The sequence below is a fragment of the Phyllobates terribilis genome, unplaced genomic scaffold (assembly GCF_046119375.1).
Source record: "Phyllobates terribilis strain yellow unplaced genomic scaffold, ASM4611937v1 Scaffold_74__1_contigs__length_7073193, whole genome shotgun sequence".
Lineage (NCBI taxonomy): Eukaryota > Metazoa > Chordata > Amphibia > Anura > Dendrobatidae > Phyllobates > Phyllobates terribilis.
Genome location: NW_027362834.1, coordinates 4,268,426 through 4,293,988, shown reverse-complemented (window position 1 = coordinate 4,293,988; position 25,563 = coordinate 4,268,426). Strand labels below are relative to the sequence as shown.

The 25,563-nt window shown below is 45.1% G+C and overlaps 19 non-coding genes across 19 annotated transcripts; all 19 read left to right on the top strand.

The window, feature by feature from the left end:
- Nucleotides 1-899: 899 nt before the first annotated feature.
- On the top strand, nucleotides 900-1,090 carry LOC141195543 (U2 spliceosomal RNA). The gene has a single exon (XR_012268128.1). It is a non-coding gene; the product is annotated as a U2 spliceosomal RNA (small nuclear RNA).
- A 1,119-nt stretch (nucleotides 1,091-2,209) lies between these two features.
- On the top strand, nucleotides 2,210-2,400 carry LOC141195542 (U2 spliceosomal RNA). Its single transcript, XR_012268127.1, has one exon. It is a non-coding gene; the product is annotated as a U2 spliceosomal RNA (small nuclear RNA).
- A 1,115-nt stretch (nucleotides 2,401-3,515) lies between these two features.
- Nucleotides 3,516-3,706, top strand: LOC141195541 (U2 spliceosomal RNA). The gene has a single exon (XR_012268126.1). It is a non-coding gene; the product is annotated as a U2 spliceosomal RNA (small nuclear RNA).
- Nucleotides 3,707-4,826: 1,120 nt separating this feature from the next.
- Nucleotides 4,827-5,017, top strand: LOC141195818 (U2 spliceosomal RNA). The gene has a single exon (XR_012268394.1). It is a non-coding gene; the product is annotated as a U2 spliceosomal RNA (small nuclear RNA).
- A 1,120-nt stretch (nucleotides 5,018-6,137) lies between these two features.
- Nucleotides 6,138-6,328, top strand: LOC141195540 (U2 spliceosomal RNA). The gene has a single exon (XR_012268125.1). It is a non-coding gene; the product is annotated as a U2 spliceosomal RNA (small nuclear RNA).
- A 1,120-nt stretch (nucleotides 6,329-7,448) lies between these two features.
- Nucleotides 7,449-7,639, top strand: LOC141195539 (U2 spliceosomal RNA). The gene has a single exon (XR_012268124.1). It is a non-coding gene; the product is annotated as a U2 spliceosomal RNA (small nuclear RNA).
- A 1,119-nt stretch (nucleotides 7,640-8,758) lies between these two features.
- On the top strand, nucleotides 8,759-8,949 carry LOC141195538 (U2 spliceosomal RNA). The gene has a single exon (XR_012268123.1). It is a non-coding gene; the product is annotated as a U2 spliceosomal RNA (small nuclear RNA).
- Nucleotides 8,950-10,065: 1,116 nt separating this feature from the next.
- On the top strand, nucleotides 10,066-10,256 carry LOC141195537 (U2 spliceosomal RNA). The gene has a single exon (XR_012268122.1). It is a non-coding gene; the product is annotated as a U2 spliceosomal RNA (small nuclear RNA).
- A 1,122-nt stretch (nucleotides 10,257-11,378) lies between these two features.
- On the top strand, nucleotides 11,379-11,569 carry LOC141195536 (U2 spliceosomal RNA). Its single transcript, XR_012268121.1, has one exon. It is a non-coding gene; the product is annotated as a U2 spliceosomal RNA (small nuclear RNA).
- Nucleotides 11,570-12,687: 1,118 nt separating this feature from the next.
- LOC141195535 (U2 spliceosomal RNA) lies at nucleotides 12,688-12,878 on the top strand. The gene has a single exon (XR_012268120.1). It is a non-coding gene; the product is annotated as a U2 spliceosomal RNA (small nuclear RNA).
- Nucleotides 12,879-14,000: 1,122 nt separating this feature from the next.
- Nucleotides 14,001-14,191, top strand: LOC141195533 (U2 spliceosomal RNA). Its single transcript, XR_012268118.1, has one exon. It is a non-coding gene; the product is annotated as a U2 spliceosomal RNA (small nuclear RNA).
- A 1,122-nt stretch (nucleotides 14,192-15,313) lies between these two features.
- On the top strand, nucleotides 15,314-15,504 carry LOC141195532 (U2 spliceosomal RNA). Its single transcript, XR_012268117.1, has one exon. It is a non-coding gene; the product is annotated as a U2 spliceosomal RNA (small nuclear RNA).
- Nucleotides 15,505-16,622: 1,118 nt separating this feature from the next.
- Nucleotides 16,623-16,813, top strand: LOC141195530 (U2 spliceosomal RNA). Its single transcript, XR_012268116.1, has one exon. It is a non-coding gene; the product is annotated as a U2 spliceosomal RNA (small nuclear RNA).
- Nucleotides 16,814-17,934: 1,121 nt separating this feature from the next.
- Nucleotides 17,935-18,125, top strand: LOC141195529 (U2 spliceosomal RNA). The gene has a single exon (XR_012268115.1). It is a non-coding gene; the product is annotated as a U2 spliceosomal RNA (small nuclear RNA).
- A 1,118-nt stretch (nucleotides 18,126-19,243) lies between these two features.
- LOC141195528 (U2 spliceosomal RNA) lies at nucleotides 19,244-19,434 on the top strand. The gene has a single exon (XR_012268114.1). It is a non-coding gene; the product is annotated as a U2 spliceosomal RNA (small nuclear RNA).
- A 1,120-nt stretch (nucleotides 19,435-20,554) lies between these two features.
- On the top strand, nucleotides 20,555-20,745 carry LOC141195527 (U2 spliceosomal RNA). Its single transcript, XR_012268113.1, has one exon. It is a non-coding gene; the product is annotated as a U2 spliceosomal RNA (small nuclear RNA).
- Nucleotides 20,746-21,863: 1,118 nt separating this feature from the next.
- LOC141195526 (U2 spliceosomal RNA) lies at nucleotides 21,864-22,054 on the top strand. Its single transcript, XR_012268112.1, has one exon. It is a non-coding gene; the product is annotated as a U2 spliceosomal RNA (small nuclear RNA).
- Nucleotides 22,055-23,175: 1,121 nt separating this feature from the next.
- On the top strand, nucleotides 23,176-23,366 carry LOC141195525 (U2 spliceosomal RNA). Its single transcript, XR_012268111.1, has one exon. It is a non-coding gene; the product is annotated as a U2 spliceosomal RNA (small nuclear RNA).
- A 1,118-nt stretch (nucleotides 23,367-24,484) lies between these two features.
- Nucleotides 24,485-24,675, top strand: LOC141195524 (U2 spliceosomal RNA). The gene has a single exon (XR_012268110.1). It is a non-coding gene; the product is annotated as a U2 spliceosomal RNA (small nuclear RNA).
- Nucleotides 24,676-25,563: the final 888 nt, after the last annotated feature.

The following is a 25,563-nucleotide window of genomic DNA, read 5'->3' as shown; positions in this document are numbered from 1 at the left end:
TATCTAGCTCTCCCTCTATACTTCCTTTTGGATAAACAGACATATTAGGTAAGCATTTTGGAGCTTTCACCTAAATAACTACAGGTGGTGAGATAAGCTGCACAATATAATTGACCTTTCAGTATATTGTTGCACACACACCATCTATTTAGCAAATGCCCTTGTTATCAACAGCAGCCTTTTAAACTCACCTGAGCTAACAGGTATGTGAGCTGGTTACTCTGCTGCGCTTAAAATTTCTTTTTTGGTTTGCTACAATGCCTTTTCTGAAACGTTGTCTCCCTCTGCTGGAACACTGACTTCTTTCATTTAATGCCTGCAGACTATAAAAGAGAAACCAACCCAAAAAGTTTGGTTGATTAGTCTGTGGCATTCTTTTAAACTGTTGCTTATGGCGGTCTCTGTGAGCTTCTCAGTGACATTCAGCCATCCAGGTATCCCGCCTGCAGTAGACGGAATGTGGCAATGGAACGCTGGCTGCGCGTGTCATAATAGGCTCTGAGCCTTTATATACCTGCGCACAGCAGCAGCCACCTTCAGTCTGCTGCTGGACAGCCAGCAGCAGCAGCAGCAGGAGAGGTAATTAATCAGCAACCCTCCTGCTAAGGGTAGACAGCTGCTCGTTCCACCCCCCCCCCCGCCTTAATTGGTTCTCCTCCCTTCCAACGGTGTTGAGGCGGGTGGGAACAGCCGGGGGTTGAGGGTACTGTGCTAAAAGAGGTGGAGTTATGCAGATCTAAAACGCGTGGATTGCAGCAGCAGCAAGCCGAAAAGTGCAGGCATGTGAGGGATCTAGAGGTTGACAGCATGTCTTCTTAACGGGAGTCCAGGTGGCCATCTCCACAAATGGACTTTTCAGAATCCTTGAGTGGCACCGTAGTCGGAAACCAATTCTGGTTATCGCTTCTCGGCCTTTTGGCTAAGATCAAGTGTAGTATCTGTTCTTATCAGTTTAATATCTGATACGTCCCCTATCTGGGGACCATATATTAAATGGATTTTTAGAACAGGGAGATGGAAAAAGAGCTTGCTCTGTCCACTCCACGCATTGACCTGGTATTGCAGTATCTCCAGGACCGGTGCACCCCTTCTTTAATGCAGTTTCTAAAATCAGAAAGAATTGAATTCAATGCTTTTTGTTCATTTTGCTTGTTTGTCGGATTTTGGGATGGACTCTTTGGCTTTGCTTTTCTTCTCCTCATTGGATTTTTCATGTTAAAAGTTGCAGAAGCCAGATGACAAGCTCATTTTGGTTCAACTTCAGCAACTGTGCATTGCATTGCCATGTAATGTAATGTAATGCAATGCTATCTATCTAGCTCTCCCTCTATACTTCCTTTTGGATAAACAGACATATTAGGCAAGCATTTTGGAGCTTTCACCTAAATAACTACAGGTGGTGAGATAAGCTGCACAATATAATTGACCTTTCAGTATATTGTTGCACACACACCATCTATTTAGCAAATGCCCTTGTTATCAACAGCAGCCTTTTAAACTCACCTGAGCTAACAGGTATGTGAGCTGGTTACTCTGCTGCGCTTAAAATTTCTTTTTTGGTTTGCTACAATGCCTTTTCTGAAACGTTGTCTCCCTCTGCTGGAACACTGACTTCTTTCATTTAATGCCTGCAGACTATAAAAGAGAAACCAACCCAAAAAGTTTGGTTGATTAGTCTGTGGCATTCTTTTAAACTGTTGCTTATGGCAGTCTCTGTGAGCTTCTCAGTGACATTCAGCCATCCAGGTATCCCGCCTGCAGTAGACGGAATGTGGCAATGGAACGCTGGCTGCGCGTGTCATAATAGGCTCTGAGCCTTTATATACCTGCGCACAGCAGCAGCCACCTTCAGTCTGCTGCTGGACAGCCAGCAGCAGCAGCAGCAGGAGAGGTAATTAATCAGCAACCCTCCTGCTAAGGGTAGACAGCTGCTCGTTCCACCCCCCCCCGCCTTAATTGGTTCTCCTCCCTTCCAACGGTGTTGAGGCGGGTGGGAACAGCCGGGGGTTGAGGGTACTGTGCTAAAAGAGGTGGAGTTATGCAGATCTAAAACGCGTGGATTGCAGCAGCAGCAAGCCGAAAAGTGCAGGCATGTGAGGGATCTAGAGGTTGACAGCATGTCTTCTTAACGGGAGTCCAGGTGGCCATCTCCACAAATGGACTTTTCAGAATCCTTGGGTGGCACCGTAGTCGGAAACCAATTCTGGTTATCGCTTCTCGGCCTTTTGGCTAAGATCAAGTGTAGTATCTGTTCTTATCAGTTTAATATCTGATACGTCCCCTATCTGGGGACCATATATTAAATGGATTTTTAGAACAGGGAGATGGAAAAAGAGCTTGCTCTGTCCACTCCACGCATTGACCTGGTATTGCAGTATCTCCAGGACCGGTGCACCCCTTCTTTAATGCAGTTTCTAAAATCAGAAAGAATTGAATTCAATGCTTTTTGTTCATTTTGCTTGTTTGTCGGATTTTGGGATGGACTCTTTGGCTTTGCTTTTCTTCTCCTCATTGGATTTTTCATGTTAAAAGTTGCAGAAGCCAGATGACAAGCTCATTTTGGTTCAACTTCAGCAACTGTGCATTGCATTGCCATGTAATGTAATGTAATGCAATGCTATCTATCTAGCTCTCCCTCTATACTTCCTTTTGGATAAACAGACATATTAGGCAAGCATTTTGGAGCTTTCACCTAAATAACTACAGGTGGTGAGATAAGCTGCACAATATAATTGACCTTTCAGTATATTGTTGCACACACACCATCTATTTAGCAAATGCCCTTGTTATCAACAGCAGCCTTTTAAACTCACCTGAGCTAACAGGTATGTGAGCTGGTTACTCTGCTGCGCTTAAAATTTCTTTTTTGGTTTGCTACAATGCCTTTTCTGAAACGTTGTCTCCCTCTGCTGGAACACTGACTTCTTTCATTTAATGCCTGCAGACTATAAAAGAGAAACAAACCCAAAAAGTTTGGTTGATTAGTCTGTGGCATTCTTTTAAACTGTTGCTTATGGCGGTCTCTGTGAGCTTCTCAGTGACATTCAGCCATCCAGGTATCCCGCCTGCAGTAGACGGAATGTGGCAATGGAACGCTGGCTGCGCGTGTCATAATAGGCTCTGAGCCTTTATATACCTGCGCACAGCAGCAGCCACCTTCAGTCTGCTGCTGGACAGCCAGCAGCAGCAGCAGGAGAGGTAATTAATCAGCAACCCTCCTGCTAAGGGTAGACAGCTGCTCGTTCCACCCCCCCCCGCCTTAATTGGTTCTCCTCCCTTCCAACGGTGTTGAGGCGGGTGGGAACAGCCGGGGTTGAGGGTACTGTGCTAAAAGAGGTGGAGTTATGCAGATCTAAAACGCGTGGATTGCAGCAGCAGCAAGCCGAAAAGTGCAGGCATGTGAGGGATCTAGAGGTTGACAGCATGTCTTCTTAACGGGAGTCCAGGTGGCCATCTCCACAAATGGACTTTTCAGAATCCTTGGGTGGCACCGTAGTCGGAAACCAATTCTGGTTATCGCTTCTCGGCCTTTTGGCTAAGATCAAGTGTAGTATCTGTTCTTATCAGTTTAATATCTGATACGTCCCCTATCTGGGGACCATATATTAAATGGATTTTTAGAACAGGGAGATGGAAAAAGAGCTTGCTCTGTCCACTCCACGCATTGACCTGGTATTGCAGTATCTCCAGGACCGGTGCACCCCTTCTTTAATGCAGTTTCTAAAATCAGAAAGAATTGAATTCAATGCTTTTTGTTCATTTTGCTTGTTTGTCGGATTTTGGGATGGACTCTTTGGCTTTGCTTTTCTTCTCCTCATTGGATTTTTCATGTTAAAAGTTGCAGAAGCCAGATGAAAAGCTCATTTTGGTTCAACTTCAGCAACTGTGCATTGCATTGCCATGTAATGTAATGTAATGCAATGCTATCTATCTAGCTCTCCCTCTATACTTTCTTTTGGATAAACAGACATATTAGGCAAGCATTTTGGAGCTTTCAACTAAATAACTACAGGTGGTGAGATAAGCTGCACAATATAATTGACCTTTCAGTATATTGTTGCACACACACCATCTATTTAGCAAATGCCCTTGTTATCAACAGCAGCCTTTTAAACTCACCTGAGCTAACAGGTATGTGAGCTGGTTACTCTGCTGCGCTTAAAATTTCTTTTTTGGTTTGCTACAATGCCTTTTCTGAAACGTTGTCTCCCTCTGCTGGAACACTGACTTCTTTCATTTAATGCCTGCAGACTATAAAAGAGAAACCAACCCAAAAAGTTTGGTTGATTAGTCTGTGGCATTCTTTTAAACTGTTGCTTATGGCGGTCTCTGTGAGCTTCTCAGTGACATTCAGCCATCCAGGTATCCCGCCTGCAGTAGACGGAATGTGGCAATGGAACGCTGGCTGCGCGTGTCATAATAGGCTCTGAGCCTTTATATACCTGCGCACAGCAGCAGCCACCTTCAGTCTGCTGCTGGACAGCCAGCAGCAGCAGCAGCAGGAGAGGTAATTAATCAGCAACCCTCCTGCTAAGGGTAGACAGCTGCTCGTTCCACCCCCCCCCCGCCTTAATTGGTTCTCCTCCCTTCCAACGGTGTTGAGGCGGGTGGGAACAGCCGGGGGTTGAGGGTACTGTGCTAAAAGAGGTGGAGTTATGCAGATCTAAAATGCGTGGATTGCAGCAGCAGCAAGCCGAAAAGTGCAGGCATGTGAGGGATCTAGAGGTTGACAGCATGTCTTCTTAACGGGAGTCCAGGTGGCCATCTCCACAAATGGACTTTTCAGAATCCTTGGGTGGCACCGTAGTCGGAAACCAATTCTGGTTATCGCTTCTCGGCCTTTTGGCTAAGATCAAGTGTAGTATCTGTTCTTATCAGTTTAATATCTGATACGTCCCCTATCTGGGGACCATATATTAAATGGATTTTTAGAACAGGGAGATGGAAAAAGAGCTTGCTCTGTCCACTCCACGCATTGACCTGGTATTGCAGTATCTCCAGGACTGGTGCACCCCTTCTTTAATGCAGTTTCTAAAATCAGAAAGAATTGAATTCAATGCTTTTTGTTCATTTTGCTTGTTTGTCGGATTTTGGGATGGACTCTTTGGCTTTGCTTTTCTTCTCCTCATTGGATTTTTCATGTTAAAAGTTGCAGAAGCCAGATGACAAGCTCATTTTGGTTCAACTTCAGCAACTGTGCATTGCATTGCCATGTAATGTAATGTAATGCAATGCTATCTATCTAGCTCTCCCTCTATACTTCCTTTTGGATAAACAGACATATTAGGCAAGCATTTTGGAGCTTTCACCTAAATAACTACAGGTGGTGAGATAAGCTGCACAATATAATTGACCTTTCAGTATATTGTTGCACACACACCATCTATTTAGCAAATGCCCTTGTTATCAACAGCAGCCTTTTAAACTCACCTGAGCTAACAGGTATGTGAGCTGGTTACTCTGCTGCGCTTAAAATTTCTTTTTTGGTTTGCTACAATGCCTTTTCTGAAACGTTGTCTCCCTCTGCTGGAACACTGACTTCTTTCATTTAATGCCTGCAGACTATAAAAGAGAAACCAACCCAAAAAGTTTGGTTGATTAGTCTGTGGCATTCTTTTAAACTGTTGCTTATGGCGGTCTCTGTGGGCTTCTCAGTGACATTCAGCCATCCAGGTATCCCGCCTGCAGTAGACGGAATGTGGCAATGGAACGCTGGCTGCGCGTGTCATAATAGGCTCTGAGCCTTTATATACCTGCGCACAGCAGCAGCCACCTTCAGTCTGCTGCTGGACAGCCAGCAGCAGCAGCAGCAGGAGAGGTAATTAATCAGCAACCCTCCTGCTAAGGGTAGACAGCTGCTCGTTCCACCCCCCCCCCGCCTTAATTGGTTCTCCTCCCTTCCAACGGTGTTGAGGCGGGTGGGAACAGCCGGGGGTTGAGGGTACTGTGCTAAAAGAGGTGGAGTTATGCAGATCTAAAACGCGTGGATTGCAGCAGCAGCAAGCCGAAAAGTGCAGGCATGTGAGGGATCTAGAGGTTGACAGCATGTCTTCTTAACGGGAGTCCAGGTGGCCATCTCCACAAATGGACTTTTCAGAATCCTTGGGTGGCACCGTCGTCGGAAACCAATTCTGGTTATCGCTTCTCGGCCTTTTGGCTAAGATCAAGTGTAGTATCTGTTCTTATCAGTTTAATATCTGATACGTCCCCTATCTGGGGACCATATATTAAATGGATTTTTAGAACAGGGAGATGGAAAAAGAGCTTGCTCTGTCCACTCCACGCATTGACCTGGTATTGCAGTATCTCCAGGACCGGTGCACCCCTTCTTTAATGCAGTTTCTAAAATCAGAAAGAATTGAATTCAATGCTTTTTGTTCATTTTGCTTGTTTGTCGGATTTTGGGATGGACTCTTTGGCTTTGCTTTTCTTCTCCTCATTGGATTTTTCATGTTAAAAGTTGCAGAAGCCAGATGACAAGCTCATTTTGGTTCAACTTCAGCAACTGTGCATTGCATTACCATGTAATGTAATGTAATGCAATGCTATCTATCTAGCTCTCCCTCTATACTTCCTTTTGGATAAACAGACATATTAGGCAAGCATTTTGGAGCTTTCACCTAAATAACTACAGGTGGTGAGATAAGCTGCACAATATAATTGACCTTTCAGTATATTGTTGCACACACACCATCTATTTAGCAAATGCCCTTGTTATCAACAGCAGCCTTTTAAACTCACCTGAGCTAACAGGTATGTGAGCTGGTTACTCTGCTGCGCTTAAAATTTCTTTTTTGGTTTGCTACAATGCCTTTTCTGAAACGTTGTCTCCCTCTGCTGGAACACTGACTTCTTTCATTTAATGCCTGCAGACTATAAAAGAGAAACCAACCCAAAAAGTTTGGTTGATTAGTCTGTGGCATTCTTTTAAACTGTTGCTTATGGCGGTCTCTGTGAGCTTCTCAGTGACATTCAGCCATCCAGGTATCCCGCCTGCAGTAGACGGAATGTGGCAATGGAACGCTGGCTGCGCGTGTCATAATAGGCTCTGAGCCTTTATATACCTGCGCACAGCAGCAGCCACCTTCAGTCTGCTGCTGGACAGCCAGCAGCAGCAGCAGCAGGAGAGGTAATTAATCAGCAACCCTCCTGCTAAGGGTAGACAGCTGCTCGTTCCACCCCCCCCCCGCCTTAATTGGTTCTCCTCCCTTCCAACGGTGTTGAGGTGGGTGGGAACAGCCGGGGGTTGAGGGTACTGTGCTAAAAGAGGTGGAGTTATGCAGATCTAAAACGCGTGGATTGCAGCAGCAGCAAGCCGAAAAGTGCAGGCATGTGAGGGATCTAGAGGTTGACAGCATGTCTTCTTAACGGGAGTCCAGGTGGCCATCTCCACAAATGGACTTTTCAGAATCCTTGGGTGGCACCGTAGTCGGAAACCAATTCTGGTTATCGCTTCTCGGCCTTTTGGCTAAGATCAAGTGTAGTATCTGTTCTTATCAGTTTAATATCTGATACGTCCCCTATCTGGGGACCATATATTAAATGGATTTTTAGAACAGGGAGATGGAAAAAGAGCTTGCTCTGTCCACTCCACGCATTGACCTGGTATTGCAGTATCTCCAGGACCGGTGCACCCCTTCTTTAATGCAGTTTCTAAAATCAGAAAGAATTGAATTCAATGCTTTTTGTTCATTTTGCTTGTTTGTCGGATTTTGGGATGGACTCTTTGGCTTTGCTTTTCTTCTCCTCATTGGATTTTTCATGTTAAAAGTTGCAGAAGCCAGATGACAAGCTCATTTTGGTTCAACTTCAGCAACTGTGCATTGCATTGCCATGTAATGTAATGTAATGCAATGCTATCTATCTAGCTCTCCCTCTATACTTCCTTTTGGATAAACAGACATATTAGGCAAGCATTTTGGAGCTTTCACCTAAATAACTACAGGTGGTGAGATAAGCTGCACAATATAATTGACCTTTCAGTATATTGTTGCACACACACCACATATTTAGCAAATGCCCTTGTTATCAACAGCAGCCTTTTAAACTCACCTGAGCTAACAGGTATGTGAGCTGGTTACTCTGCTGCGCTTAAAATTTCTTTTTTGGTTTGCTACAATGCCTTTTCTGAAACGTTGTCTCCCTCTGCTGGAACACTGACTTCTTTCATTTAATGCCTGCAGACTATAAAAGAGAAACCAACCCAAAAAGTTTGGTTGATTAGTCTGTGGCATTCTTTTAAACTGTTGCTTATGGCGGTCTCTGTGAGCTTCTCAGTGACATTCAGCCATCCAGGTATCCCGCCTGCAGTAGACGGAATGTGGCAATGGAACGCTGGCTGCGCGTGTCATAATAGGCTCTGAGCCTTTATATACCTGCGCACAGCAGCAGCCACCTTCAGTCTGCTGCTGGACAGCCAGCAGCAGCAGCAGCAGGAGAGGTAATTAATCAGCAACCCTCCTGCTAAGGGTAGACAGCTGCTCGTTCCACCCCCCCCCGCCTTAATTGGTTCTCCTCCCTTCCAACGGTGTTGAGGCGGGTGGGAACAGCCGGGGGTTGAGGGTACTGTGCTAAAAGAGGTGGAGTTATGCAGATCTAAAACGCGTGGATTGCAGCAGCAGCAAGCCGAAAAGTGCAGGCATGTGAGGGATCTAGAGGTTGACAGCATGTCTTCTTAACGGGAGTCCAGGTGGCCATCTCCACAAATGGACTTTTTAGAATCCTTGGGTGGCACCGTAGTCGGAAACCAATTCTGGTTATCGCTTCTCGGCCTTTTGGCTAAGATCAAGTGTAGTATCTGTTCTTATCAGTTTAATATCTGATACGTCCCCTATCTGGGGACCATATATTAAATGGATTTTTAGAACAGGGAGATGGAAAAAGAGCTTGCTCTGTCCACTCCACGCATTGACCTGGTATTGCAGTATCTCCAGGACCGGTGCACCCCTTCTTTAATGCAGTTTCTAAAATCAGAAAGAATTGAATTCAATGCTTTTTGTTCATTTTGCTTGTTTGTCGGATTTTGGGATGGACTCTTTGGCTTTGCTTTTCTTCTCCTCATTGGATTTTTCATGTTAAAAGTTGCAGAAGCCAGATGACAAGCTCATTTTGGTTCAACTTCAGCAACTGTGCATTGCATTGCCATGTAATGTAATGTAATGCAATGCTATCTATCTAGCTCTCCCTCTATACTTCCTTTTGGATAAACAGACATATTAGGCAAGCATTTTGGAGCTTTCACCTAAATAACTACAGGTGGTGAGATAAGCTGCACAATATAATTGACCTTTCAGTATATTGTTGCACACACACCATCTATTTAGCAAATGCCCTTGTTATCAACAGCAGCCTTTTAAACTCACCTGAGCTAACAGGTATGTGAGCTGGTTACTCTGCTGCGCTTAAAATTTCTTTTTTGGTTTGCTACAATGCCTTTTCTGAAACGTTGTCTCCCTCTGCTGGAACACTGACTTCTTTCATTTAATGCCTGCAGACTATAAAAGAGAAACCAACCCAAAAAGTTTGGTTGATTAGTCTGTGGCATTCTTTTAAACTGTTGCTTATGGCGGTCTCTGTGAGCTTCTCAGTGACATTCAGCCATCCAGGTATCCCGCCTGCAGTAGACGGAATGTGGCAATGGAACGCTGGCTGCGCGTGTCATAATAGGCTCTGAGCCTTTATATACCTGCGCACAGCAGCAGCCACCTTCAGTCTGCTGCTGGACAGCCAGCAGCAGCAGCAGGAGAGGTAATTAATCAGCAACCCTCCTGCTAAGGGTAGACAGCTGCTCGTTCCACCCCCCCCCGCCTTAATTGGTTCTCCTCCCTTCCAACGGTGTTGAGGCGGGTGGGAACAGCCGGGGGTTGAGGGTACTGTGCTAAAAGAGGTGGAGTTATGCAGATCTAAAACGCGTGGATTGCAGCAGCAGCAAGCCGAAAAGTGCAGGCATGTGAGGGATCTAGAGGTTGACAGCATGTCTTCTTAACGGGGGTCCAGGTGGCAATCTCCACAAATGGACTTTTCAGAATCCTTGGGTGGCACCGTAGTCGGAAACCAATTCTGGTTATCGCTTCTCGGCCTTTTGGCTAAGATCAAGTGTAGTATCTGTTCTTATCAGTTTAATATCTGATACGTCCCCTATCTGGGGACCATATATTAAATGGATTTTTAGAACAGGGAGATGGAAAAAGAGCTTGCTCTGTCCACTCCACGCATTGACCTGGTATTGCAGTATCTCCAGGACCGGTGCACCCCTTCTTTAATGCAGTTTCTAAAATCAGAAAGAATTGAATTCAATGCTTTTTGTTCATTTTGCTTGTTTGTCGGATTTTGGGATGGACTCTTTGGCTTTGCTTTTCTTCTCCTCATTGGATTTTTCATGTTAAAAGTTGCAGAAGCCAGATGACAAGCTCATTTTGGTTCAACTTCAGCAACTGTGCATTGCATTGCCATGTAATGTAATGTAATGCAATGCTATCTATCTAGCTCTCCCTCTATACTTCCTTTTGGATAAACAGACATATTAGGCAAGCATTTTGTAGCTTTCACCTAAATAACTACAGGTGGTGAGATAAGCTGCACAATATAATTGACCTTTCAGTATATTGTTGCACACACACCATCTATTTAGCAAATGCCCTTGTTATCAACAGCAGCCTTTTAAACTCACCTGAGCTAACAGGTATGTGAGCTGGTTACTCTGCTGCGCTTAAAATTTCTTTTTTGGTTTGCTACAATGCCTTTTCTGAAACGTTGTCTCCCTCTGCTGGAACACTGACTTCTTTCATTTAATGCCTGCAGACTATAAAAGAGAAACCAACCCAAAAAGTTTGGTTGATTAGTCTGTGGCATTCTTTTAAACTGTTGCTTATGGCGGTCTCTGTGAGCTTCTCAGTGACATTCAGCCATCCAGGTATCCCGCCTGCAGTAGACGGAATGTGGCAATGGAACGCTGGCTGCGCGTGTCATAATAGGCTCTGAGCCTTTATATACCTGCGCACAGCAGCAGCCACCTTCAGTCTGCTGCTGGACAGCCAGCAGCAGCAGCAGCAGGAGAGGTAATTAATCAGCAACCCTCCTGCTAAGGGTAGACAGCTGCTCGTTCCACCCCCCCCCCCCGCCTTAATTGGTTCTCCTCCCTTCCAACGGTGTTGAGGCGGGTGGGAACAGCCGGGGGTTGAGGGTACTGTGCTAAAAGAGGTGGAGTTATGCAGATCTAAAACGCGTGGATTGCAGCAGCAGCAAGCCGAAAAGTGCAGGCATGTGAGGGATCTAGAGGTTGACAGCATGTCTTCTTAACGGGAGTCCAGGTGGCCATCTCCACAAATGGACTTTTTAGAATCCTTGGGTGGCACCGTAGTCGGAAACCAATTCTGGTTATCGCTTCTCGGCCTTTTGGCTAAGATCAAGTGTAGTATCTGTTCTTATCAGTTTAATATCTGATACGTCCCCTATCTGGGGACCATATATTAAATGGATTTTTAGAACAGGGAGATGGAAAAAGAGCTTGCTCTGTCCACTCCACGCATTGACCTGGTATTGCAGTATCTCCAGGACCGGTGCACCCCTTCTTTAATGCAGTTTCTAAAATCAGAAAGAATTGAATTCAATGCTTTTTGTTCATTTTGCTTGTTTGTCGGATTTTGGGATGGACTCTTTGGCTTTGCTTTTCTTCTCCTCATTGGATTTTTCATGTTAAAAGTTGCAGAAGCCAGATGACAAGCTCATTTTGGTTCAACTTCAGCAACTGTGCATTGCATTGCCATGTAATGTAATGTAATGCAATGCTATCTATCTAGCTCTCCCTCTATACTTCCTTTTGGATAAACAGACATATTAGGCAAGCATTTTGGAGCTTTCACCTAAATAACTACAGGTGGTGAGATAAGCTGCACAATATAATTGACCTTTCAGTATATTGTTGCACACACACCATCTATTTAGCAAATGCCCTTGTTATCAACAGCAGCCTTTTAAACTCACCTGAGCTAACAGGTATGTGAGCTGGTTACTCTGCTGCGCTTAAAATTTCTTTTTTGGTTTGCTACAATGCCTTTTCTGAAACGTTGTCTCCCTCTGCTGGAACACTGACTTCTTTCATTTAATGCCTGCAGACTATAAAAGAGAAACCAACCCAAAAAGTTTGGTTGATTAGTCTGTGGCATTCTTTTAAACTGTTGCTTATGGCGGTCTCTGTGAGCTTCTCAGTGACATTCAGCCATCCAGGTATCCCGCCTGCAGTAGACGGAATGTGGCAATGGAACGCTGGCTGCGCGTGTCATAATAGGCTCTGAGCCTTTATATACCTGCGCACAGCAGCAGCCACCTTCAGTCTGCTGCTGGACAGCCAGCAGCAGCAGCAGGAGAGGTAATTAATCAGCAACCCTCCTGCTAAGGGTAGACAGCTGCTCGTTCCACCCCCCCCCCCGCCTTAATTGGTTCTCCTCCCTTCCAACGGTGTTGAGGCGGGTGGGAACAGCCGGGGGTTGAGGGTACTGTGCTAAAAGAGGTGGAGTTATGCAGATCTAAAACGCGTGGATTGCAGCAGCAGCAAGCCGAAAAGTGCAGGCATGTGAGGGATCTAGAGGTTGACAGCATGTCTTCTTAACGGGGGTCCAGGTGGCAATCTCCACAAATGGACTTTTCAGAATCCTTGGGTGGCACCGTAGTCGGAAACCAATTCTGGTTATCGCTTCTCGGCCTTTTGGCTAAGATCAAGTGTAGTATCTGTTCTTATCAGTTTAATATCTGATACGTCCCCTATCTGGGGACCATATATTAAATGGATTTTTAGAACAGGGAGATGGAAAAAGAGCTTGCTCTGTCCACTCCACGCATTGACCTGGTATTGCAGTATCTCCAGGACCGGTGCACCCCTTCTTTAATGCAGTTTCTAAAATCAGAAAGAATTGAATTCAATGCTTTTTGTTCATTTTGCTTGTTTGTCGGATTTTGGGATGGACTCTTTGGCTTTGCTTTTCTTCTCCTCATTGGATTTTTCATGTAAAAAGTTGCAGAAGCCAGATGACAAGCTCATTTTGGTTCAACTTCAGCAACTGTGCATTGCATTGCCATGTAATGTAATGTAATGCAATGCTATCTATCTAGCTCTCCCTCTATACTTCCTTTTGGATAAACAGACATATTAGGCAAGCATTTTGGAGCTTTCACCTAAATAACTACAGGTGGTGAGATAAGCTGCACAATATAATTGACCTTTCAGTATATTGTTGCACACACACCATCTATTTAGCAAATGCCCTTGTTATCAACAGCAGCCTTTTAAACTCACCTGAGCTAACAGGTATGTGAGCTGGTTACTCTGCTGCGCTTAAAATTTATTTTTTGGTTTGCTACAATGCCTTTTCTGAAACGTTGTCTCCCTCTGCTGGAACACTGACTTCTTTCATTTAATGCCTGCAGACTATAAAAGAGAAACCAACCCAAAAAGTTTGGTTGATTAGTCTGTGGCATTCTTTTAAACTGTTGCTTATGGCGGTCTCTGTGAGCTTCTCAGTGACATTCAGCCATCCAGGTATCCCGCCTGCAGTAGACGGAATGTGGCAATGGAACGCTGGCTGCGCGTGTCATAATAGGCTCTGAGCCTTTATATACCTGCGCACAGCAGCAGCCACCTTCAGTCTGCTGCTGGACAGCCAGCAGCAGCAGCAGCAGGAGAGGTAATTAATCAGCAACCCTCCTGCTAAGGGTAGACAGCTGCTCGTTCCACCCCCCCCCCCCCCCTTAATTGGTTCTCCTCCCTTCCAACGGTGTTGAGGCGGGTGGGAACAGCCGGGGGTTGAGGGTACTGTGCTAAAAGAGGTGGAGTTATGCAGATCTAAAACGCGTGGATTGCAGCAGCAGCAAGCCGAAAAGTGCAGGCATGTGAGGGATCTAGAGGTTGACAGCATGTCTTCTTAACGGGAGTCCAGGTGGCCATCTCCACAAATGGACTTTTCAGAATCCTTGGGTGGCACCGTAGTCGGAAACCAATTCTGGTTATCGCTTCTCGGCCTTTTGGCTAAGATCAAGTGTAGTATCTGTTCTTATCAGTTTAATATCTGATACGTCCCCTATCTGGGGACCATATATTAAATGGATTTTTAGAACAGGGAGATGGAAAAAGAGCTTGCTCTGTCCACTCCACGCATTGACCTGGTATTGCAGTATCTCCAGGACCGGTGCACCCCTTCTTTAATGCAGTTTCTAAAATCAGAAAGAATTGAATTCAATGCTTTTTGTTCATTTTGCTTGTTTGTCGGATTTTGGGATGGACTCTTTGGCTTTGCTTTTCTTCTCCTCATTGGATTTTTCATGTTAAAAGTTGCAGAAGCCAGATGACAAGCTCATTTTGGTTCAACTTCAGCAACTGTGCATTGCATTGCCATGTAATGTAATGTAATGCAATGCTATCTATCTAGCTCTCCCTCTATACTTCCTTTTGGATAAACAGACATATTAGGCAAGCATTTTGGAGCTTTCACCTAAATAACTACAGGTGGTGAGATAAGCTGCACAATATAATTGACCTTTCAGTATATTGTTGCACACACACCATCTATTTAGCAAATGCCCTTGTTATCAACAGCAGCCTTTTAAACTCACCTGAGCTAACAGGTATGTGAGCTGGTTACTCTGCTGCGCTTAAAATTTCTTTTTTGGTTTGCTACAATGCCTTTTCTGAAACGTTGTCTCCCTCTGCTGGAACACTGACTTCTTTCATTTAATGCCTGCAGACTATAAAAGAGAAACCAACCCAAAAAGTTTGGTTGATTAGTCTGTGGCATTCTTTTAAACTGTTGCTTATGGCGGTCTCTGTGAGCTTCTCAGTGACATTCAGCCATCCAGGTATCCCGCCTGCAGTAGACGGAATGTGGCAATGGAACGCTGGCTGCGCGTGTCATAATAGGCTCTGAGCCTTTATATACCTGCGCACAGCAGCAGCCACCTTCAGTCTGCTGCTGGACAGCCAGCAGCAGCAGCAGCAGGAGAGGTAATTAATCAGCAACCCTCCTGCTAAGGGTTGACAGCAGCTCGTTCCACCCCCCCCCCCCGCCTTAATTGGTTCTCCTCCCTTCCAACGGTGTTGAGGCGGGTGGGAACAGCCGGGGGTTGAGGGTACTGTGCTAAAAGAGGTGGAGTTATGCAGATCTAAAACGCGTGGATTGCAGCAGCAGCAAGCCGAAAAGTGCAGGCATGTGAGGGATCTAGAGGTTGACAGCATGTCTTCTTAACGGGAGTCCAGGTGGCCATCTCCACAAATGGACTTTTCAGAATCCTTGGGTGGCACCGTAGTCGGAAACCAATTCTGGTTATCGCTTCTCGGCCTTTTGGCTAAGATCAAGTGTAGTATCTGTTCTTATCAGTTTAATATCTGATACGTCCCCTATCTGGGGACCATATATTAAATGGATTTTTAGAACAGGGAGATGGAAAAAGAGCTTGCTCTGTCCACTCCACGCATTGACCTGGTATTGCAGTATCTCCAGGACCGGTGCACCCCTTCTTTAATGCAGTTTCTAAAATCAGAAAGAATTGAATTCAATGCTTTTTGTTCATTTTGCTTGTTTGTCGGATTTTGGGATGGACTCTTTGGCTTTGCTTTTCTTCTCCTCATTGGATTTTTCATGTTAAAAGTTGCAGAAGCCAGATGACAAGCTCATTTTGGTTCAACTTCAGCAACTGTGCATTGCATTGCCATGTAATGTAATGTAATGCAATGCTATCTATCTAGCTCTCCCTCTATACTTCCTTTTGGATAAACAGACATATTAGGCAAGCATTTTGGAGCTTTCACCTAAATAACTACAGGTGGTGAGATAAGCTGCACAATATAATTGACCTTTCAGTATATTGTTGCACACACACCATCTATTTAGCAAATGCCCTTGTTATCAACAGCAGCCTTTTAAACTCACCTGAGCTAACAGGTATGTGAGCTGGTTACTCTGCTGCGCTTAAAATTTCTTTTTTGGTTTGCTACAATGCCTTTTCTGAAACGTTGTCTCCCTCTGCTGGAACACTGACTTCTTTCATTTAATGCCTGCAGACTATAAAAGAGAAACCAACCCAAAAAGTTTGGTTGATTAGTCTGTGGCATTCTTTTAAACTGTTGCTTATGGCGGTCTCTGTGAGCTTCTCAGTGACATTCAGCCATCCAGGTATCCCGCCTGCAGTAGACGGAATGTGGCAATGGAACGCTGGCTGCGCGTGTCATAATAGGCTCTGAGCCTTTATATACCTGCGCACAGCAGCAGCCACCTTCAGTCTGCTGCTGGACAGCCAGCAGCAGCAGCAGGAGAGGTAATTAATCAGCAACCCTCCTGCTAAGGGTAGACAGCTGCTCGTTCCACCCCCCCCCCCGCCTTAATTGGTTCTCCTCCCTTCCAACGGTGTTGAGGCGGGTGGAAACAGCCGGGGGTTGAGGGTACTGTGCTAAAAGAGGTGGAGTTATGCAGATCTAAAACGCGTGGATTGCAGCAGCAGCAAGCCGAAAAGTGCAGGCATGTGAGGGATCTAGAGGTTGACAGCATGTCTTCTTAACGGGAGTCCAGGTGGCCATCTCCACAAATGGACTTTTCAGAATCCTTGGGTGGCACCGTAGTCGGAAACCAATTCTGGTTATCGCTTCTCGGCCTTTTGGCTAAGATCAAGTGTAGTATCTGTTCTTATCAGTTTAATATCTGATACGTCCCCTATCTGGGGACCATATATTAAATGGATTTTTAGAACAGGGAGATGGAAAAAGAGCTTGCTCTGTCCACTCCACGCATTGACCTGGTATTGCAGTATCTCCAGGACCGGTGCACCCCTTCTTTAATGTAGTTTCTAAAATCAGAAAGAATTGAATTCAATGCTTTTTGTTCATTTTGCTTGTTTGTCGGATTTTGGGATGGACTCTTTGGCTTTGCTTTTCTTCTCCTCATTGGATTTTTCATGTTAAAAGTTGCAGAAGCCAGATGACAAGCTCATTTTGGTTCAACTTCAGCAACTGTGCATTGCATTGCCATGTAATGTAATGTAATGCAATGCTATCTATCTAGCTCTCCCTCTATACTTCCTTTTGGATAAACAGACATATTAGGCAAGCATTTTGGAGCTTTCACCTAAATAACTACAGGTGGTGAGATAAGCTGCACAATATAATTGACCTTTCAGTATATTGTTGCACACACACCATCTATTTAGCAAATGCCCTTGTTATCAACAGCAGCCTTTTAAACTCACCTGAGCTAACAGGTATGTGAGCTGGTTACTCTGCTGCGCTTAAAATTTCTTTTTTGGTTTGCTACAATGCCTTTTCTGAAACGTTGTCTCCCTCTGCTGGAACACTGACTTCTTTCATTTAATGCCTGCAGACTATAAAAGAGAAACCAACCCAAAAAGTTTGGTTGATTAGTCTGTGGCATTCTTTTAAACTGTTGCTTATGGCGGTCTCTGTGAGCTTCTCAGTGACATTCAGCCATCCAGGTATCCCGCCTGCAGTAGACGGAATGTGGCAATGGAACGCTGGCTGCGCGTGTCATAATAGGCTCTGAGCCTTTATATACCTGCGCACAGCAGCAGCCACCTTCAGTCTGCTGCTGGACAGCCAGCAGCAGCAGCAGCAGGAGAGGTAATTAATCAGCAACCCTCCTGCTAAGGGTAGACAGCTGCTCGTTCCACCCCCCCCCCCGCCTTAATTGGTTCTCCTCCCTTCCAACGGTGTTGAGGCGGGTGGGAACAGCCGGGGGTTGAGGGTACTGTGCTAAAAGAGGTGGAGTTATGCAGATCTAAAACGCGTGGATTGCAGCAGCAGCAAGCCGAAAAGTGCAGGCATGTGAGGGATCTAGAGGTTGACAGCATGTCTTCTTAACGGGAGTCCAGGTGGCCATCTCCACAAATGGACTTTTCAGAATCCTTGGGTGGCACCGTAGTCGGAAACCAATTCTGGTTATCGCTTCTCGGCCTTTTGGCTAAGATCAAGTGTAGTATCTGTTCTTATCAGTTTAATATCTGATACGTCCCCTATCTGGGGACCATATATTAAATGGATTTTTAGAACAGGGAGATGGAAAAAGAGCTTGCTCTGTCCACTCCACGCATTGACCTGGTATTGCAGTATCTCCAGGACCGGTGCACCCCTTCTTTAATGCAGTTTCTAAAATCAGAAAGAATTGAATTCAATGCTTTTTGTTCATTTTGCTTGTTTGTCGGATTTTGGGATGGACTCTTTGGCTTTGCTTTTCTTCTCCTCATTGGATTTTTCATGTTAAAAGTTGCAGAAGCCAGATGACAAGCTCATTTTGGTTCAACTTCAGCAACTGTGCATTGCATTGCCATGTAATGTAATGTAATGCAATGCTATCTATCTAGCTCTCCCTCTATACTTCCTTTTGGATAAACAGACATATTAGGCAAGCATTTTGGAGCGTTCACCTAAATAACTACAGGTGGTGAGATAAGCTGCACAATATAATTGACCTTTCAGTATATTGTTGCACACACACCATCTATTTAGCAAATGCCCTTGTTATCAACAGCAGCCTTTTAAACTCACCTGAGCTAACAGGTATGTGAGCTGGTTACTCTGCTGCGCTTAAAATTTCTTTTTTGGTTTGCTACAATGCCTTTTCTGAAACGTTGTCTCCCTCTGCTGGAACACTGACTTCTTTCATTTAATGCCTGCAGACTATAAAAGAGAAACCAACCCAAAAAGTTTGGTTGATTAGTCTGTGGCATTCTTTTAAACTGTTGCTTATGGCGGTCTCTGTGAGCTTCTCAGTCACATTCAGCCATCCAGGTATCCCGCCTGCAGTAGACGGAATGTGGCAATGGAACGCTGGCTGCGCGTGTCATAATAGGCTCTGAGCCTTTATATACCTGCGCACAGCAGCAGCCACCTTCAGTCTGCTGCTGGACAGCCAGCAGCAGCAGCAGGAGAGGTAATTAATCAGCAACCCTCCTGCTAAGGGTAGACAGCTGCTCGTTCCACCCCCCCCCCCGCCTTAATTGGTTCTCCTCCCTTCCAACGGTGTTGAGGCGGGTGGGAACAGCCGGGGGTTGAGGGTACTGTGCTAAAAGAGGTGGAGTTATGCAGATCTAAAACGCGTGGATTGCAGCAGCAGCAAGCCGAAAAGTGCAGGCATGTGAGGGATCTAGAGGTTGACAGCATGTCTTCTTAACGGGAGTCCAGGTGGCCATCTCCACAAATGGACTTTTCAGAATCCTTGGGTGGCACCGTAGTCGGAAACCAATTCTGGTTATCGCTTCTCGGCCTTTTGGCTAAGATCAAGTGTAGTATCTGTTCTTATCAGTTTAATATCTGATACGTCCCCTATCTGGGGACCATATATTAAATGGATTTTTAGAACAGGGAGATGGAAAAAGAGCTTGCTCTGTCCACTCCACGCATTGACCTGGTATTGCAGTATCTCCAGGACCGGTGCACCCCTTCTTTAATGCAGTTTCTAAAATCAGAAAGAATTGAATTCAATGCTTTTTGTTCATTTTGCTTGTTTGTCGGATTTTGGGATGGACTCTTTGGCTTTGCTTTTCTTCTCCTCATTGGATTTTTCATGTTAAAAGTTGCAGAAGCCAGATGACAAGCTCATTTTGGTTCAACTTCAGCAACTGTGCATTGCATTGCCATGTAATGTAATGTAATGCAATGCTATCTATCTAGCTCTCCCTCTATACTTCCTTTTGGATAAACAGACATATTAGGCAAGCATTTTGGAGCTTTCACCTAAATAACTACAGGTGGTGAGATAAGCTGCACAATATAATTGACCTTTCAGTATATTGTTGCACACACACCATCTATTTAGCAAATGCCCTTGTTATCAACAGCAGCCTTTTAAACTCACCTGAGCTAACAGGTATGTGAGCTGGTTACTCTGCTGCGCTTAAAATTTCTTTTTTGGTTTGCTACAATGCCTTTTCTGAAACGTTGTCTCCCTCTGCTGGAACACTGACTTCTTTCATTTAATGCCTGCAGACTATAAAAGAGAAACCAACCCAAAAAGTTTGGTTGATTAGTCTGTGGCATTCTTTTAAACTGTTGCTTATGGCGGTCTCTGTGAGCTTCTCAGTGACATTCAGCCATCCAGGTATCCCGCCTGCAGTAGACGGAATGTGGCAATGGAACGCTGGCTGCGCGTGTCATAATAGGCTCTGAGCCTTTATATACCTGCGCACAGCAGCAGCCACCTTCAGTCTGCTGCTGGACAGCCAGCAGCAGCAGCAGCAGGAGAGGTAATTAATCAGCAACCCTCCTGCTAAGGGTAGACAGCTGCTCGTTCCACCCCCCCCCCGCCTTAATTGGTTCTCCTCTCTTCCAACGGTGTTGAGGCGGGTGGGAACAGCCGGGGGTTGAGGGTACTGTGCTAAAAGAGGTGGAGTTATGCAGATCTAAAACGCGTGGATTGCAGCAGCAGCAAGCCGAAAAGTGCAGGCATGTGAGGGATCTAGAGGTTGACAGCATGTCCTCTTAACGGGAGTCCAGGTGGCCATCTCCACAAATGGACTTTTCAGAATCCTTGGGTGGCACCGTAGTCGGAAACCAATTCTGGTTATCGCTTCTCGGCCTTTTGGCTAAGATCAAGTGTAGTATCTGTTCTTATCAGTTTAATATCTGATACGTCCCCTATCTGGGGACCATATATTAAATGGATTTTTAGAACAGGGAGATGGAAAAAGAGCTTGCTCTGTCCACTCCACGCATTGACCTGGTATTGCAGTATCTCCAGGACCGGTGCACCCCTTCTTTAATGCAGTTTCTAAAATCAGAAAGAATTGAATTCAATGCTTTTTGTTCATTTTGCTTGTTTGTCGGATTTTGGGATGGACTCTTTGGCTTTGCTTTTCTTCTCCTCATTGGATTTTTCATGTTAAAAGTTGCAGAAGCCAGATGACAAGCTCATTTTGGTTCAACTTCAGCAACTGTGCATTGCATTGCCATGTAATGTAATGTAATGCAATGCTATCTATCTAGCTCTCCCTCTATACTTCCTTTTGGATAAACAGACATATTAGGCAAGCATTTTGGAGCTTTCACCTAAATAACTACAGGTGGTGAGATAAGCTGCACAATATAATTGACCTTTCAGTATATTGTTGCACACACACCATCTATTTAGCAAATGCCCTTGTTATCAACAGCAGCCTTTTAAACTCACCTGAGCTAACAGGTATGTGAGCTGGTTACTCTGCTGCGCTTAAAATTTCTTTTTTGGTTTGCTACAATGCCTTTTCTGAAACGTTGTCTCCCTCTGCTGGAACACTGACTTCTTTCATTTAATGCCTGCAGACTATAAAAGAGAAACCAACCCAAAAAGTTTGGTTGATTAGTCTGTGGCATTCTTTTAAACTGTTGCTTATGGCGGTCTCTGTGAGCTTCTCAGTGACATTCAGCCATCCAGGTATCCCGCCTGCAGTAGACGGAATGTGGCAATGGAACGCTGGCTGCGCGTGTCATAATAGGCTCTGAGCCTTTATATACCTGCGCACAGCAGCAGCCACCTTCAGTCTGCTGCTGGACAGCCAGCAGCAGCAGCAGGAGAGGTAATTAATCAGCAACCCTCCTGCTAAGGGTAGACAGCTGCTCGTTCCACCCCCCCCCCCGCCTTAATTGGTTCTCCTCCCTTCCAACGGTGTTGAGGCGGGTGGAAACAGCCGGGGGTTGAGGGTACTGTGCTAAAAGAGGTGGAGTTATGCAGATCTAAAACGCGTGGATTGCAGCAGCAGCAAGCCGAAAAGTGCAGGCATGTGAGGGATCTAGAGGTTGACAGCATGTCTTCTTAACGGGAGTCCAGGTGGCCATCTCCACAAATGGACTTTTCAGAATCCTTGGGTGGCACCGTAGTCGGAAACCAATTCTGGTTATCGCTTCTCGGCCTTTTGGCTAAGATCAAGTGTAGTATCTGTTCTTATCAGTTTAATATCTGATACGTCCCCTATCTGGGGACCATATATTAAATGGATTTTTAGAACAGGGAGATGGAAAAAGAGCTTGCTCTGTCCACTCCACGCATTGACCTGGTATTGCAGTATCTCCAGGACCGGTGCACCCCTTCTTTAATGCAGTTTCTAAAATCAGAAAGAATTGAATTCAATGCTTTTTGTTCATTTTGCTTGTTTGTCGGATTTTGGGATGGACTCTTTGGCTTTGCTTTTCTTCTCCTCATTGGATTTTTCATGTTAAAAGTTGCAGAAGCCAGATGACAAGCTCATTTTGGTTCAACTTCAGCAACTGTGCATTGCATTGCCATGTAATGTAATGTAATGCAATGCTATCTATCTAGCTCTCCCTCTATACTTCCTTTTGGATAAACAGACATATTAGGCAAGCATTTTGGAGCTTTCACCTAAATAACTACAGGTGGTGAGATAAGCTGCACAATATAATTGACCTTTCAGTATATTGTTGCACACACACCATCTATTTAGCAAATGCCCTTGTTATCAACAGCAGCCTTTTAAACTCACCTGAGCTAACAGGTATGTGAGCTGGTTACTCTGCTGCGCTTAAAATTTCTTTTTTGGTTTGCTACAATGCCTTTTCTGAAACGTTGTCTCCCTCTGCTGGAACACTGACTTCTTTCATTTAATGCCTGCAGACTATAAAAGAGAAACCAACCCAAAAAGTTTGGTTGATTAGTCTGTGGCATTCTTTTAAACTGTTGCTTATGGCGGTCTCTGTGAGCTTCTCAGTGACATTCAGCCATCCAGGTATCCCGCCTGCAGTAGACGGAATGTGGCAATGGAACGCTGGCTGCGCGTGTCATAATAGGCTCTGAGCCTTTATATACCTGCGCACAGCAGCAGCCACCTTCAGTCTGCTGCTGGACAGCCAGCAGCAGCAGCAGCAGGAGAGGTAATTAATCAGCAACCCTCCTGCTAAGGGTAGACAGCTGCTCGTTCCACCCCCCCCCCCGCCTTAATTGGTTCTCCTCCCTTCCAACGGTGTTGAGGCGGGTGGGAACAGCCGGGGGTTGAGGGTACTGTGCTAAAAGAGGTGGAGTTATGCAGATCTAAAACGCGTGGATTGCAGCAGCAGCAAGCCGAAAAGTGCAGGCATGTGAGGGATCTAGAGGTTGACAGCATGTCTTCTTAACGGGAGTCCAGGTGGCCATCTCCACAAATGGACTTTTCAGAATCCTTGGGTGGCACCGTAGTCGGAAACCAATTCTGGTTATCGCTTCTCGGCCTTTTGGCTAAGATCAAGTGTAGTATCTGTTCTTATCAGTTTAATATCTGATACGTCCCCTATCTGGGGACCATATATTAAATGGATTTTTAGAACAGGGAGATGGAAAAAGAGCTTGCTCTGTCCACTCCACGCATTGACCTGGTATTGCAGTATCTCCAGGACCGGTGCACCCCTTCTTTAATGCAGTTTCTAAAATCAGAAAGAATTGAATTCAATGCTTTTTGTTCATTTTGCTTGTTTGTCGGATTTTGGGATGGACTCTTTGGCTTTGCTTTTCTTCTCCTCATTGGATTTTTCATGTTAAAAGTTGCAGAAGCCAGATGACAAGCTCATTTTGGTTCAACTTCAGCAACTGTGCATTGCATTGCCATGTAATGTAATGTAATGCAATGCTATCTATCTAGCTCTCCCTCTATACTTCCTTTTGGATAAACAGACATATTAGGCAAGCATTTTGGAGCGTTCACCTAAATAACTACAGGTGGTGAGATAAGCTGCACAATATAATTGACCTTTCAGTATATTGTTGCACACACACCATCTATTTAGCAAATGCCCTTGTTATCAACAGCAGCCTTTTAAACTCACCTGAGCTAACAGGTATGTGAGCTGGTTACTCTGCTGCGCTTAAAATTTCTTTTTTGGTTTGCTACAATGCCTTTTCTGAAACGTTGTCTCCCTCTGCTGGAACACTGACTTCTTTCATTTAATGCCTGCAGACTATAAAAGAGAAACCAACCCAAAAAGTTTGGTTGATTAGTCTGTGGCATTCTTTTAAACTGTTGCTTATGGCGGTCTCTGTGAGCTTCTCAGTCACATTCAGCCATCCAGGTATCCCGCCTGCAGTAGACGGAATGTGGCAATGGAACGCTGGCTGCGCGTGTCATAATAGGCTCTGAGCCTTTATATACCTGCGCACAGCAGCAGCCACCTTCAGTCTGCTGCTGGACAGCCAGCAGCAGCAGCAGGAGAGGTAATTAATCAGCAACCCTCCTGCTAAGGGTAGACAGCTGCTCGTTCCACCCCCCCCCCCGCCTTAATTGGTTCTCCTCCCTTCCAACGGTGTTGAGGCGGGTGGGAACAGCCGGGGGTTGAGGGTACTGTGCTAAAAGAGGTGGAGTTATGCAGATCTAAAACGCGTGGATTGCAGCAGCAGCAAGCCGAAAAGTGCAGGCATGTGAGGGATCTAGAGGTTGACAGCATGTCTTCTTAACGGGAGTCCAGGTGGCCATCTCCACAAATGGACTTTTCAGAATCCTTGGGTGGCACCGTAGTCGGAAACCAATTCTGGTTATCGCTTCTCGGCCTTTTGGCTAAGATCAAGTGTAGTATCTGTTCTTATCAGTTTAATATCTGATACGTCCCCTATCTGGGGACCATATATTAAATGGATTTTTAGAACAGGGAGATGGAAAAAGAGCTTGCTCTGTCCACTCCACGCATTGACCTGGTATTGCAGTATCTCCAGGACCGGTGCACCCCTTCTTTAATGCAGTTTCTAAAATCAGAAAGAATTGAATTCAATGCTTTTTGTTCATTTTGCTTGTTTGTCGGATTTTGGGATGGACTCTTTGGCTTTGCTTTTCTTCTCCTCATTGGATTTTTCATGTTAAAAGTTGCAGAAGCCAGATGACAAGCTCATTTTGGTTCAACTTCAGCAACTGTGCATTGCATTGCCATGTAATGTAATGTAATGCAATGCTATCTATCTAGCTCTCCCTCTATACTTCCTTTTGGATAAACAGACATATTAGGCAAGCATTTTGGAGCTTTCACCTAAATAACTACAGGTGGTGAGATAAGCTGCACAATATAATTGACCTTTCAGTATATTGTTGCACACACACCATCTATTTAGCAAATGCCCTTGTTATCAACAGCAGCCTTTTAAACTCACCTGAGCTAACAGGTATGTGAGCTGGTTACTCTGCTGCGCTTAAAATTTCTTTTTTGGTTTGCTACAATGCCTTTTCTGAAACGTTGTCTCCCTCTGCTGGAACACTGACTTCTTTCATTTAATGCCTGCAGACTATAAAAGAGAAACCAACCCAAAAAGTTTGGTTGATTAGTCTGTGGCATTCTTTTAAACTGTTGCTTATGGCGGTCTCTGTGAGCTTCTCAGTGACATTCAGCCATCCAGGTATCCCGCCTGCAGTAGACGGAATGTGGCAATGGAACGCTGGCTGCGCGTGTCATAATAGGCTCTGAGCCTTTATATACCTGCGCACAGCAGCAGCCACCTTCAGTCTGCTGCTGGACAGCCAGCAGCAGCAGCAGCAGGAGAGGTAATTAATCAGCAACCCTCCTGCTAAGGGTAGACAGCTGCTCTTTCCACCCCCCCCCCCGCCTTAATTGGTTCTCCTCCCTTCCAA